Genomic DNA, 15704 nt, shown 5'->3' with positions numbered 1-15704 from the left:
TCCCAAACATTAAGATATTTCATCAAGTGAATACAAAGTCACAGACTTGACTCCAATTTTTCACAAACCATAGATACAGGACTGCCCATTAAAGCACAACTAGCTCAATAGTAGAAATAGAACTACTTCAAAGCACTGCTGACGTGGCAATTCAGAATCTAAAAAAGTGAATGGACTAACAGGGTAGATCTTTCAGACTTTTGTTGGACTTCACTAATGTACTCCATTTTGGATAATGTTGGTAAGTATATCAAAGAAATTCTAAAAGTCCAGGATATTAATTTTAACAAGGCTTTCAATACGTTATAGGATATTCTCATTTAAAGGTGGCCCTGAAAATTACAACATTCAGTATGAAGACAAAGTGAAGCATTCATTCCCATTGGACCCAATATTAACACTGCAGTTAGGTTCTGTGGCGTCTTCCTTCAAGAAGAAAAATTGAAATTTTAAACATGCACCCTTTTAAATTGAAATGCAGCATTGCCTGTACTTTAAATGGCTAAATTCCTGTATTGGTTAATGAAGTAACCATTAAAATAAACGAGAATATAAAAGTAGAATGTAATATTCTACTAACTATCCCCCATCTATAGTGGAACCGTTGAGAATGGTGCAGCTGCCCAGGATTTGCAACAGAGAAATCTTTGCTCACTGGGCTCTGGGGTGGTGGGTGGGTCCCTCATTTGTTCCTGGTTGTTGCTTTGTGGTCATTTCGGGATCCCATCTTGTTGGCCATTGCCATCTCCAAAATCAATTCAAGTCACTGCTCCATGGGCCCTCAGCATCTCCTGGGCAGTGAAGTGTTAGTCATTGGTTGAGCTTGCTGACAATATCTCTTCTTTCTCTCCATATTGAGACTATAGCTGTGGGACTCCTTTGGTGGGTTGTTGCTGACATTCCTTAGTTTTGCATTTGTTAGCTTCCTGAACTATATGTTGAATATTTTCTTTGCTCAAGAAACCTTTGCCATTTGTGATGGTGATCTTGTTTTCCTTTCCAGGGCTCTTGTCCACTGCAGACATGTTCAAAATTTCACTGGCATCAACATCAAATGTCATGTCAATTTGGAGCAGCTGGAATTCCATTCAGCTCAAACTTGCTCAGCAAGTTGTAATCTTTAGTCATGGCCCTCTTAACCTCAAACAAATGAATTGGCACACCAGGCTGATTATCAGAGCAGGTAGTGAAGATCTGTATGTGCTTTGTTGGAATGGTGGTGTTGCATTTGTCATTGTACCACCACCAGTCTCAATACCAAGTGATAGAGGAGTGACATCAAGCAGATCTTGCACAGCCTGAGACTTGTCACGAACCAAGATGGCAGCCTGCACAGCCTGTGTGTGTCAGCCTCATTAGTGGGTAATGCTCTTGTTCAGTTCTTTGCCATTGAAGAAATTTTACAACTTCTGGATTTTGGGAATATGAGTGGGTTCACTAACCAGTGCAAAGTCATGGATTTCAGCTATGTCAATCGTTGCACCTTACAAGGATTTCTCGAAAGGGCTGTGTGTGCCATGGAAGAGGTCATCATTGATCTCTTCGAACTGTGCCTTCGTGATGGAGGTATAGAAATTAATATTCTTAAACAGTCAATTTCAATTCTAGCTTGTGTACTTGATGATAGGAGACACTTGGCACGTTCACGTATGGTGCCAGTTGGAATTCCAGCTGCTCCAAATTGACATGACATTTGATGTTGATGCCAGTGTTTGAGGTCGAGAGAGCCATGACTAAAGATTACAACTTGATAAGCAAGTTTGAGCTGAATGGAATTCCAGCTGCTCCAAATTGACATGAGCAGCTCTCTTGTTGCCAGTATGTACTTCTGCTTGAATTCAGCAATAAGATGACTGACAAGTAGATGGTCGAAGTCCTCACCAAGATGGGTATCACCAGCTGTAGATTTGACTTCAAAAATGCCATCTTCTATGGTCATGATGGAGATATCAAAACCGCCAAAGTCAAAAATCAGTGTATTTCTTTCAGCACCAACCCTCTTATCCAAGCCATAAATTCTAGCAGTTGATTTATTAATAACATACAGCACATTAAGGCCAGAAATAGTACCAACATCCTTTGCAGTTTGTTCTTGAGAATTGGTGAAGTAAGCTGGTACCGTGATAACTGCATTTGGAACAGGTAGACCTCAGTGATCTCCTTCATTTTAGTCAACATCATAGATTACACTTCTTCTGGATAAAAGGACCTTCTTCTCAGCTTCATACACCGCTTCAACCTTGGAACAGCCATCATTGATAACACGGAATGGCCAATGTTACTGGCCACACTAAACTACAGAATCATCAAATCTGCAACCAATAAGATACTTGGCATCAAACAGTGTTGCTGGGTTCATTGGCTGGTTCTTGGCTGCATCACCAATGAGCCCTCTAAACCAGTGAAAGCAAGAGAACCCGGTGCTTTCCATAAAATATTGAGAGCCATTCACAAAAGAAGTTAAAAGTATGCTTGCCCTAAAGAGTAAGAAGCATTTATTTGATTTATTAAGTACCATAAATAAATAAATTTAGCACGAGCAAGTAATTCTTGCTTTGTTATTGCTTTAAGAACTGGAAACGCTAATAAGCCAAAAATCAGGATGAAACCATATTCAGAAGATGGGGTTTTGGGGGGCGGGGGGGGGGTGCACAGACGATGTTTGGGGAGCAGGGCGAGGGCGGGCAGTGTTTGGGTGTGGGTTGGGTGGGAGCGGACAGAGTTTGGGGGCGGGCAGGGGCTCACGCACAGTGTGCTTTTGCTTAGTCTCCTGAATGGGGAGCAGACTTCAGAGAAAACTCCAAGCCCCAGAGGAAATCAATTAACCAAATAATTAATTATCTGAACGAACTAGTGCCCGCCCATCTCGTTTGGATAATTGAGGTTCCTCTGTAACTTCTAAGTGCAACCCCCCAGAAGCATGCAAAGGATACATGCATCATTATCTGCATTCTAAGCTGTTAAATAAGTTCAAGATTTTCAAGTAAACAGAATCTGTGTCATTTAATTTATGTTAATTCCCGATAACACAAGAAGCTACGACGTGGTAGTAGGTGGAGTTTTTTTTTCTTAAAAGAAAGTAATGATGTAAGCTTACAATCCAAAGCAGGTCACTATTGAGACAAAACAGTGTAGAAGTTACATGTACACTAGGACACCAGAAAAAATATTATACTGAGTACTTGATCTGGTAAAAGAAAGCAGCTTGAACTACAGCTTAAAAACACCACAACACAATCTTTTAAAAAACAGGCAAAAGAAGCACAGCCACTACATTACTGAATCTGCACTGAATAACTTCATAGCAACAAGTCAACACATTAGAAAAATTAATACTAAATCCTTTGTATGCATAGGAAGGCCACAGATGTCAAAGCTGAATTTAAGCTTTTTAGACAAAGTGTGGAGCTATGCTGTTTAGATTGAGCTGTCACAGAACCAGATAAGCAAGCAGTGAAAACAAAGATAGCTTTTGAATAATTTTATTTTTAAGCCTAAGCTGTCTGAATGGATAATGGAACTGGTTAAAGCCTCAACTCCAAATAAAACTTTCCAAAAAGACCTTTGGGTGTAAAGGTTCATAATATTAACTTATTACTTAAAGGTGGCAGAAAATATGAAGCCACTGCATCCCGACAACATCACACGTGTTTCAGTTATCAGTATTGACACTGTCGGCATGATGCAGAAAGTAATCAAGATCTATGCAAAGTATTGTCCATTGTACCCACAAAATATCTTTACAAGTCATGTAGTGCAGAGGAACACCAGGCTCATCTATGCAAGACCTCATGGCTCCAACACTCAATCCCCCTACCAATAAATGCCAACACACCATATGCCTTCTTAACAACTCTATTAATCTGGCACTCAGGTTGTGGCACGATGTCTAGACCAGCACTTATCATCCATCCTTAATTGTGCAGAAGGCAGTTAAGAAGCAACCACGCTGCTATGGGTCTGGAGTCACAGGTAAGCCAGACAAGATAAGGATAGCAATTCGCCTTTTCTAAAGGACAAGAGCGAACCAGATGGGTTTTTATAACTATTAATAATGTTATTTTTCATGATCACCTTAAGACTCTTAATTCAATACCTTTTTTTTATTCAAACTCTACAATCTGACCTTAGGGATCAAACCTGGGTCCCTACAACATTACCTGGATCGCTGGATTATTAGTCTAACAATAATGCCACTAAGCCTTTCATCCATCAAACACATTAGCTTCATTTTATTTATTCCTGGGAAGAAGGTGCCACTGGCTAAATCAATTGGCCAGGCCTCTTTGTCCAGAGAGAAACCACATTGCTGTGGGTCTGTAGGCACATGTAGGCCAGACCAGGCAAAGATTCCTTCCCTAAAGGACATTTGTGAACATTAGTGAAAAGTGATTGTCAATAATCAACAATCGATTTGAGGTCATCATTGCACTCTTAATCTCAGATTTTTCTTGTATTCAAATACTACCATCTGCCATGGTGGGATTTGAACCTGGGTTCCGAGAATATTAATTGGGCCTCTAGTCTAAATATCCAGAAATAAAAACTCGGCCATCACCTCCCCTTGCAATTTAATTATGTCCAGTCATAGAGCCATAGAGATGTACAGCATGAAAATAGACCCTTCTGTCCATGCCGACCAGATATCCCAACCCAATCTAGTCCCACCTGCCAGCACCTGGCCCATACCCCTTCAAACCCTTTCTACTCATGTACCCATTCAAACGCTTTTCACATGTTGCAATTGTACCAGCTTCCACCATTTCCTCTGGCAGCTCATTCCATATACACCGTACCACCCTCTGCGTGAAAAGGTTACCCCTTCGGTCTCTTTTATATCTGTCCCCTCTCACTCTAAACCTATGCCCTCCAGTTGTGGATGCCCCCACCCCAGGGAAAAGACATTGTCTATTTTTCCTATTCATGCCCCTCAATTTTATAAACCTCTATAAGGTCAACCCTCAGCCTCCCATGCTCCAGGGAAACAGCCCCAGCCTCTCCCTATAGCTCAAATCCTCCAACCTGGCAACATTCTTGTAAACCTTTTCTGAACTTTTCAAGTTTCACAACATCTTTCCGATAGGAAGGAGACCAGAATTGCATGCAATATTCCAACAGCGGCCTAACCAATGTCCTGTGCAGCTGCAACATGACCTCCCAACTCTGGTACTCAATACTTTTAACCAATAAAGGAAAGCATACCAAATGCCTACTTCACTATCCTGCGACTCCACTTTCAAGGAGCTATGAACCTGCACTCCAAGGTCTCTTTGTTCAGCAACATTCCCAAGGAACTTACCATTAAGTGTATAAGTCCTGCTAAGATTTGCTTTCCCAAACTACAGTACCTCGCATTTACCAGAATTAAACTCCACCTGCCATTTCTTAGCCCATTGGCCCATCTGATCAAGATCCTGTTGCAATCTGAGGTAGCCTTCTTTGCTGTCCACAACACCTCCAATTTTGGTTTCACCTGCAAACCTATTAACTGTACCTCTTGTGCTCACATCCAAATCATTTATGTAAATAACAAAAAGTAAAGGACCCAACACCAATCCTTGTGGCACTCCACTGGTCACAGGCCTCCAGTCTGAAAAACAACCCTCCACCACCATCCTGTCTTCTGCCTTTTGAGCCAGTTGTTTCCAAATGGCTAGTTCTCCCTGTTTTCCACGAGATCTAACCTTGCTAATCAGTCTCGCATGGGGAACCTTGTCGAACGCCTTACTGAAGTCCATATAGATCACATCTACTCTCTGCCCTCATCAATCCTCTTTATTACTTCTTCAAAAAATTCAACTTTGTGAGACTTGATTTCCCAAGCACAAAGCCATATTGACTATCCCTAATCAGTCCTTACCTTTCCAAATACATGTATATCCTGTCCCTCAGGATTCCCTCCAACAACTTGCCCACCACTGACATCAGGCTCGCTGGTCTATAGTTCTCTGGCTTGTCCTTACCACCCTTCTTAAACAGTGGCTCCAGTCTTCCGGCACCTCACCGGTGACTATTGATACAAATATCTTAGCAAGAGGCCCATTAATCACTTCCCTAGCTTCCCACAGAGGTCTAGGAGAGGTCTAAGGTACACGTGCTCAGGTCCTGGGGATTTATCCACCTTTATGCATTTCAAGACATCCAGCACTTCCTCCTCTGTAATACGAACATTTTCAAGGGGTCACCATCTATTTCCCACATTCTATATCTTCCATATCCTTTTCCACAGTAAATACTGATGCAAAATGCTCGTTTAGTATCTCTCCCATTTTCTGCAGCTCCACACAAAGGCCGCCTTGATGATCTTTGAGGGGCCCTATTCTCTCTCTAGTTACCCTTTTGTCCTCAATGTATTTGTAAAAACTCTTTGGATTCTCCTTAACTGTATTTGTCAAACCTATTTCATGTCCCCTTTTTGCCCTGCTGATTTCCCTCTTAAGTATACTCCTACTTTCTTTATACTCTTCTAAGGATTCACTCAATCTATCCTGTCTATACCTGACATAAGCTTCCTTCTTTTTCTTAACCAAACCCTCAATTTCTTTTGTCATCCAGCATCCCCTACCCTACCAGCCTTTCCTTTCACCCTGCCAGGAATATACTTTGTCGGGATTCTCGTTATCTGATTTCTGAAGGCTTCCCATTTTCCAGCTGTACCTTTACCTACGAACACCTCTCCCCATTCAGCTTTTGAAAGTTCTTGCCTAATACCGTCAAAACTGGCCTTTCTCCAATTTAGAACGTCAACTTTTAGATCTGATCTATCCCTTTCCATCACTATTTTAAACCAAATAGAATTATGGTCATTGGCCCCAAAGTGCTCCCCCACTGACACCTCAGTCACCTGCCCTGCCTTATTTCCCAAGAGTAGGTCAAGTTTTGCACCTTCTCTACCAGGTACATCCACATACTGAATCAGAAAATTTTCTGTGCACACTTAACAAATTCCTCTCCATCTGAACCCTTAACACTATGGCAGTCCCAATCTATGGTTGGAAAGTTAAAATCCCCTACCATAACCACCCTATTATTCTTACAGATAATTGATATCTCCTTACAAGTTTGTTTCTCAATTTCCCTCTGACTATTAGAGGGTCTATGTGTATTCTTCACCCATACACCACCTCCTCAGCCATGCATTCATCTGCCCGATCCTATTTCTGCTCTCACTAGCTCATAGCACCGGATGTAATCCAAATATTACTACTCTCGAGGACATCCTTTTTAAATTCCTGCCTAACTCTCTGGAATCTCCTTTAAGACTCCCAACCTTTTCCCTTCCTATGTTGTTGATTCCAAGGTGTACAATGACCTCCTATTAATCCCTTTCCCCTTTGAGACCATTCTGCACTCTCTCAGAGACATCCTTGATCCTGGCACCAGGGAAGCAACACACCATTCTGAATTTCTGCCGCTGGCCACAGAAAGATCTGTTTGTACCTTGGACTAGAGAGACCCTAACACAATTGATTTCTTGGAACCCGACATACCCCTCGTTGCATAGAGCCGGTTTCATTACCAGAAACTTGGCTGTTCGTGCTACATTCCCCTGTGAATCGATCATCCCCTACGTTTTTCAAAACACCATACTTTTTTTTGAAATGGGGATAGCCACAGCTATCCTGCACTAGCTGCCTACCTCTCTTACCTTTCCTGGAGTTAACCCATCTATGTGACCGTATCTGAGACACTCCACCCTTCCTATAACTGCCATCCATCACATACTGCTTCTGTTGCAAATTCCTCATTGCCTCTAACTGTCTCTCCAACGAATCCAATCGATCTGATAGGATTAGCAACCAACAGCATTTATTGCAGATATAATCTACAGGAACCCTTAAACTCTTTTTAAACTCCCACATCTGACAAGTAGTTCTGAAGAAACACAGTGTAATCAGGGTGTATTTGGACTAAAGATGTCTAAATCATTCCCCAAAGGGACATTCTAACATGATTTCACCATTAGTGGAACTGAATCTCTAATTAACAGAAGCTAAATTGTTCTCCAATCTGGGTGCCAAACACAAGTTGCTCAACAAGTGAATCTCAGGAAATCATTACATTCATATCATTTGGAAGCTACTGCTACCAGAAGCTACCTTTGAATCAATCAGTCAAGATCTATTGCTGTAGCATATGGACAGTATTATAAAAAAATCTTTCCTGATTGGGCTGGCTCAGGACAAGATCTAGGGAAGATGGCATCTATACAAACTGGACACATTGCATCTGAACAGAGTTGAGGATTGATTTTCTTGAGGAATGTTTTGACAGGGTTAACTTGGCCAGGGTGGAGAACCAAGATAGAATATTAGAGAATAGCTGGGTGTGCAAAATACTCAGATAGATGGGAGTATTATGGAGAATAATTCATTAATTAGGATGGCATGGTGGCTCAGAGGTTAGCACTGCAGCCTCACAGCACCAGGGACCTGGGTTCGATTCCAGCCTTGGGCAACTGTCTGTATGGAGTTTGCACGTTCTCCCGGTGTCTGCATGGATTTCCTCTGGGTGCTCTGGTTTCCTCCCACAATCCAAAGACGTGGTCAGATGGATTGCCATGCTAAATTGCCCCTAGTGTTAGGTGCATTAGTCAGAGGGAAATGGGTCTGGATGGTTTCCTCTTCGGAAGATTGATGTGGACCTGTTGGGCTGAAAGGCCCATTTCCACACAAGGTATTCTGATCTAATGGGTGAAGTCTGAATAAAAGGAGAAAATAATGAAGTCTAAATCACTGTGTGAATGCAGAGTATGGTCAATAAGATTGGGGAGTTACAGTTATAGATTGCCATGTAAAAATACAATGTTGTGATGATAACAGAGACCTAGGAGAAAGTGATGTCTGCAGATGCTGGCGATCAGAGTCAAAGTGTGGTGCTAAAAAAAAGCACAGCCGGTCAGGCAGCATCCAAGGAGCAGGAGAGTTGACGTTTTGAGGATAAGCTCTTCATCAGAAATGCAGGGGTGGCTGCCTTCAAGGAAGGGCTCGAATGGATGTTAAATGTTCTTGCAAACAAGGTTTTCTGAAACGATCGAGAAAAAAGAAAAAGTATTGGTTAAACAGTGCATTGCAGTGCTGGAGAAAAGGAAAGGGTTCCCACCAGGGTCAAAGCAGAATCAGTTTGGCTAGAATTAAGGAACAAAAAGGGTGCAATTATATTGTTTGGTGCAGTCCGTAAACCTCCTACTGGAAAGGATATAGAAGAACAAATTAGCAGTAAAATTGCAGAGAGTTGCCAGCATTATGGAGTAGTCATAACTACCCAAATATGGTCGGGGGGAGCAAGTATTCTCAGATTACGTTCAACAGAATTTCTTACAGCAGTTGTCCAATCCTATACTGTTGAAATGGTGCTTGGAAATGAGGTGGGCAAAATGAATCAAGTATAAACAAGTAAACATTGAGGAGACAATGATTCTTGTATCATGAGGATTACAATTATGATTGCAAAGGACAATTGGTAAACGAGAGTAAGAAAAATCAATTGGTGAAAAGTTGATTTCACTAGGACAAGAGGTAAAACTAAATGAGAAATGGGCCACCTTTAAAGAGGAAACAGTTCAGATACATTCAAGATACATTCCCTTCAGGGAAAAGGCATGACAAAAAACCTGCAGCTCCATGGACAATGAGAGAGATAGAAATTAAGCTAAGGAAGAAAACCTGTGCTAATGACAGTTATCAGGGAGAAAATACAATTGGAAACCAAGAGAAATGCACCAGGTTCAGAGGTCAGATGAAATTGCATATTTAGAAAAGACTTGGAGCCTACATAAAGGGATTCCCAAGGTACTCTATCCATAAATAAATAGTAAATAATGGTAAAAGGAAGAGTAGGGCGCATAAAGAATATTTATACATGGAGATAGAGGGCAGAACTGAAGCATTAAATGAATGCTTTGCTTCTGTTTTTACCAAGGAGGTCGATATTACCCAGTCCATGGTGTTAAATGAGAAAACCCTCAAGGAGGGTTCAAGATTGATAAGCAAGAAAAGTTGGATACACTGCTGGTACTTACAGTTGACAAGGCACTGGGACTATTGAGGCACTAAAGCAAGTGACAGTAGTAATTCCAAGGGATATGGCCATAATATTTTAGCCGCCTTAGACTCAGGGGGGATGCCAGAAGACTGAAGACATCATGCGTTGTTCAAAAAAAAGTATGATACTGTGCCACTCAACAGATTTGCGAGAAAAATTATAATGTATGGAATAAAAGGGACAGTAGCAATGTGCATACAAAACTGACAGAGGGAGAGAGAGGGAAATGGGAGGAGGGGAGGAGGAGACAGTAGTGAGAAACCCCAAGCCTCACTGAGCAGAGCAGCAAAGATGGTAGGTCAAGTAGAGAGAGCAGTTCATAAAAGCATAGAGTATTCTGAGTCTTATTCATAGAGGCACAGAATACAAGAACAAGTAGGTTACACTGAACTTCTAAAATTCACTTGTTAGATCTCAGCTGGAATACTGTGCACAGTTCTGTATGCCATAATATAGGAAGGATGTGAACACATTGTAAAGATGGCAGAAAAGATTTATTAAAATGGTTCCAGAGCTAACAAACTTCACTTACGAAAAGAAATTGGGGAGGATGTGATTGTTCTACTTCGAGAAAAGCAGGCTTAAAGGAGATATGATAGAAGTTTGCGGAATCATGAGGCAGCTAGATAGAGTCTCCACTCGTAAAAGAATCAAGAACAAGAGGACACAGGTTAAAGTGATTCGCAAAAAATGCAAATATAAAGTGAGAAAAATATTTTTATGTCAACGTTCAGGTTTGGAAAGCACTACTGTAAGTGTACAGGAGGGTGGTTCAATTGAGGCATTGAAAAGGGAGACATTGGATGATTCTTTAAAAGGAAACAATGTGGAAAGGTACGGGACTAGGCAGGAGAATGGCATTAAGTCATGACACTCATTTGGAGAACTATGACGGACACAATTAGCCCCCTTTCCCCTTTACAGTCCTGATGAACAGTTCCAACCTGAAATGTCAACTCCCCTGCTCCTCGAAATCTGCTTGACCTGCTGTGTTTTTTTCAGCTCCACATTTTATCGACCCTAATACACCATACACTTCCATGGGTTGTGTATATATTGAAGATATTGCAATGACAGAACACAACCAAAATCCACACTAACTAATGGTAGCAGCTCATCACAAAGGATTTATCCTCAACAGTAAGAAATAACAAGTGCATGTAGGTCAGATCAATTTTTAAAAATCTTTATCTATCCAAGTTTTGGATCTGTCCCAATGCTGGTAGAGTTGATTATGTATGATGCATGCCATTGTACCCAGCCCCTCAAAGTTAAAGGCAGCATGCAGAGATGTACTCCCTTGCACCACATGCACCAAACGTTTCCAAGAAAGCATCATCATTAAGAAACCTTTAAGGAAAGCCATGTGTATGGTAGGAGGCCCATCAATATGTTTGCAAATTACAAACTGGCAGCAGACGCTTGCATCCTACAATATGTCTCAAATACAATAATTCTGGAAGACAAGGCACCTCAGAAAAAGTGAGGTATGCGCATCATACATAATGGCTAACCATTATCAACATCCTTCAGGTTACAAATGATCAGAAACTTATCTGCACTCACCACGTAAACATAGTAACTATAACAGTAGGTCAGAAGCTACAAATGCTGATTTCACTTGTTACTGGGTTAAAACTGTGGAACACCCTCCTTTAACATCACTGCGGATCGCCCGACATAACAAGGGCATTTGTCAGTAAAAGGTGGCAGTGCACCATCACTAATGTCTTTAGACCAGTTGGGATGGGCAACAAATGCTGGCTAAGCCAATGCGGCCCACAGCTTTAATAGAATGCAAAATGAATATTCCAACCTGGTTTTCCAGTATATCTCAACTCTCTTATCAGTGTGACACAGTATTAAAGGTACTTAATTGACCCTGACTACCAGGCCTAAATTTGCTATACTGTCCACAAATAAATCTTGCTGCCCATCAAACCATAAGGACAGTCTTCTGTTTCTCTCAGTTTCAATTCTCGATTGCAGGTATCATTGCCACTTACTTCTCTCCAATCCAGTCTGGAAGCTAAGATTATTAAGAAATGACACTCCAACTCAACTAACCAAATTGACGGAAACATTACAGTACAGCTGGAGATTCTGCACAACAGCAAAAATAAACAATCAGACTCTCTTCCTGATAATAGTGAACACAATCAATATTTTGCGATACATATTTCAGCAGTCAATTTTAGTCATTTCAGGCAGATTTCTATATTTTTATGTTTCAATATTCATCTCTAGAGATCTATACACCGGAGGCTTAAATGCAAAATCTGCCTTCAAAATTTCTGGACTGCACATTATATGCAGGCAGACAGATGATACTGCACAAGGATGTTACAAGGCCTGATGGCATAACACTTCCCGGTTATGCAATCTACAACACGCTGACAATCACACTTCCCGGTTCCATGTCCTGCAGGTGGACCTAATTAACACAATGATACTATTCAGTAAACCAAACACAAATACCATTTTGCAAGAGGTAGAAACATTGGAGTAAGGTAATCATTTGAGAATTTTCCACTTCAAATTTCGAGATCAATATAGTTACACAAAGCACTGGGTTTTAATGGCAACAGTACTGCAACTTCTGGTATGAAAGGTAAGTTTAAGACTACATTTTCCATCAATAAATAGAAAGGCGACTTTAGCAAGTTTGGAGAAGTTTAGAATTCATTCTCTTCTGGGTGGAACAGTGGTTAGCACTGCTGCCTCTCAGCGCCAGAGACCTGGGTTCAATTCCTGCCTCAGGCAACCGTGTGGAGTTTGCACATTTGCTCAGTGTCTGCGTGGGTTTCCTCCGGGTGCTCCGGTTTCCTCCCACAGTCCAAAAATGTGCAGGTTAGGTGAATTGGCCATGCTAAATTGCTCGTAGTGTTAGGTGAAGGGGTAAATGTAGGGGAATGGGTCTGGATGGGTTGCTCTTTGGAGGGCCTTGTGGATTTGTTGGGCTGAAGGCCCTGTTTCCACACTGTAAGTAATCTAATGATTGCTCTTTGTTCTATCAGCTTGAAATCAGAGCTGCCAGGTTAGGGACTATTCACTAGAATTTTGCTCCCAAAGGTAGTGCAAAAGGAGCATTAGGTACATGCACAGGTACAAGGAATTATAGCTGCTTTCAATGGTGGACTATTCTATGATTCATCAAGCAGGTGCACACTAAAGCAAGTTTTACATGAACTATGAGCAGATGCTAAGTATAAGGATTTTAGAATTTTGTGGTGAAAATTTGGGGCTTCACTTATATAAAAGTTACTTGACAAATGAATTATGTTCTGGGCAAAAATCCAGTCAGTTTTTATACAAGTTCAAATGTTACATATAGATGATGCATTTATTGCATCAGCATCAAGATTCAAAATACACAGGCTGGTGGGATAACTTGTCCCTGAAAGTCACCTAACTGTCTGCAAACATTCCATCACAGGGACAGTCAATGGTAGAAGAGGAGCTGCTCCTCCAGCTACAGGTTGGTTCTATCCACACTTGTTGCCGATAGGTTAGGAAATGAGATTGCAGGCTTGATAAGATCGCAGAGATTTACTGAAATGATATTAGAAATGCAAGTTACATGAAATGACTGAAGAAACTCCAGTTGATATCCTTAGAGATTGTAAAATGAGGGGAGGTGTTGAGGTTTGGATAGATTCCCTACAGTGTGGAAACAGGCCCTTCGGCCCAACCAGTCCACACCGACCCTTTGAAGAATAACCCACCCAGACCCATTTTCCCTCTGACTAATGCACCTAACACTATGGGCAATTTAGCATGGCCAATTCACCTGGCCTGCACATCTTTGTACTGTGGGAGGAAACCAAAGCACCCGGAGGAAACCCACGCAGTCACAGGGAAAATGTCCACACAGGCAGTCACCTGAGGCTGGAATTGAACCTGAGACCGGAATTGAACTTGAGACCCTGGTGCTGTGAGGCAGCAGTGCTAACCACTGAGCCACCGTGCCGCCCATGATAGTTCCACAAAATTTATTGTTTCCATTGGCAGAAGGATTAGTAATTAGAGGACAGAGATTTAAGATAATTGGCAGTTAACCAGAAACAACAAAAATTAGTTTTCTCACTTTGAGTTCTGAGCATCTTCAATGCACTAGCTGAGTGGTGATAGAAGATTACATAAGTCAAAAATGAAATATGCAAGACTCGAGAAAAATGGATGCATACTATTTAATAGCTCTTTCCCAGAGCAAACACAGACAAAATAGGCATTCAATTATCTTCTGCGCTTTATCAATGTATTCCAGAATTCATCACGACCGCTGGTCCAGAAGACTCAAAGATCTGTGTTCTACAGTCATCCTTGGTAGTCCTGAGAATTTTGCACTTGGTTAATAATCAGTGATAAGACTCACACTTGAAAAGGTGGATGCCATCAATGCATTTTAAATATTTTATGATTTTCTGATATCTTATGATAATCTTATTACTTCATCGCATTTTCATTGTCAATAAAAAAGTCAACAATTACAAATTTAAACTTAATATCACTGTACCCGATACTTAAATTACACATATCCATGACCAGCATCCATAATAATGTACAATATACCAATCAAATATAAATAGATATATGCTCCAAACAAACGAAACTTGCAGCTTCTGAATGATTACTATGATTCCAACATTATGTTCAACTTAGGCATTCAACAACTACTATCTATACTGTGTTTTTCCATTTGAAAGAATACCTTAGAAAAGCATCCTGAGGTTATGAGAAAGTAGAGAATAAAAGTCTGGAAAATATACAAGACATCAACATACAAGATACACAGAGGCAGTGGAAAATTCGCCAGAAAATTTACTCGAGAGGAGATCAGAGAAAGAGCTCAAGTGACTCTATCAGAACCAACGCAGGAGGAAAGCAACCTGCAATGGGCAAGTAATGAATGGCCGGGGGGGGGGGGTGCATTTTTCTGGATTTGGGAGTGTGACTTGGGAAGCTAAAAGGCGACTTTTCAGAGTGGGCTGAGTTATGGGAGCTGCAAAGAGGTGCCAGAGGAGAAGGAGGGTGCAAGGAGTGAGTCAAGGGAAGAAGGAAGTGAGAAGGAAGGGGTCGAGGAAGAACAAATAAGGGCATGATCACTGAGGTGTCAGTGGGGGAGCACTTTGGGGCCTGTGACCATAATTCTATTTGTTTGAAAAGTGATGGAAAAGGATAGACCAGATTGAACAGTTGAAGGCCTAAATTGGAGCATGGCTAATTTTGACGGCATGAGGTAAGAACTTTCAAAAGCCAATCAGGTGCAGATATTCACAGGTAAAGGGAAGGTTGGAAAATGGGAAGTCTTCAGAAATGAGATAACTAGAATCCCGAGAAAGTATATTCCTGCAAGGGTGAAAGAAAGGCTGGTAGGTATAGGGAATGTTGGATGACTAAAGAAATTAAGGGTTTGGTTAAGAAAAAGGAGGAAGCATATGTCAAGTATAGACAGGATGGATTGAATAAATCGTTAGAAGAGTATAAAGGCAACAGGAGTATACTCAAGAGGGAAATCAGGAGGGCAAAAAGGGAACATGAGATGGCTTTGGCAAGTAGGGTTCAGGAGGATCCAAATGGTTTGTACAAACACATTAAGGACAAACGGGTAACTAGGTAGAGAATAGGACCCCTCAAAGATTGCAAGGCGGCCTTTGTGT

At 41.3% G+C, this 15704-nt stretch overlaps 1 protein-coding gene and 1 pseudogene across 1 annotated transcript in view; both read right to left on the bottom strand.

Moving 5' to 3' along the window:
• stag1a (STAG1 cohesin complex component a) overlaps window positions 1-15704 on the bottom strand; it is a 201296-nt gene that overhangs the window by 97819 nt on the left and 87773 nt on the right. The window lies entirely within an intron of this gene.
• LOC132821352 (heat shock cognate 71 kDa protein-like) lies at window positions 861-2383 on the bottom strand (annotated as a pseudogene).

This window comes from Hemiscyllium ocellatum, chromosome 13, assembly GCF_020745735.1.
Source record: "Hemiscyllium ocellatum isolate sHemOce1 chromosome 13, sHemOce1.pat.X.cur, whole genome shotgun sequence".
Taxonomy (NCBI): domain Eukaryota; kingdom Metazoa; phylum Chordata; class Chondrichthyes; order Orectolobiformes; family Hemiscylliidae; genus Hemiscyllium; species Hemiscyllium ocellatum.
Note: the sequence above shows the minus strand (reverse complement) of the source record. Positions and strands in the feature narration are given on the sequence as shown.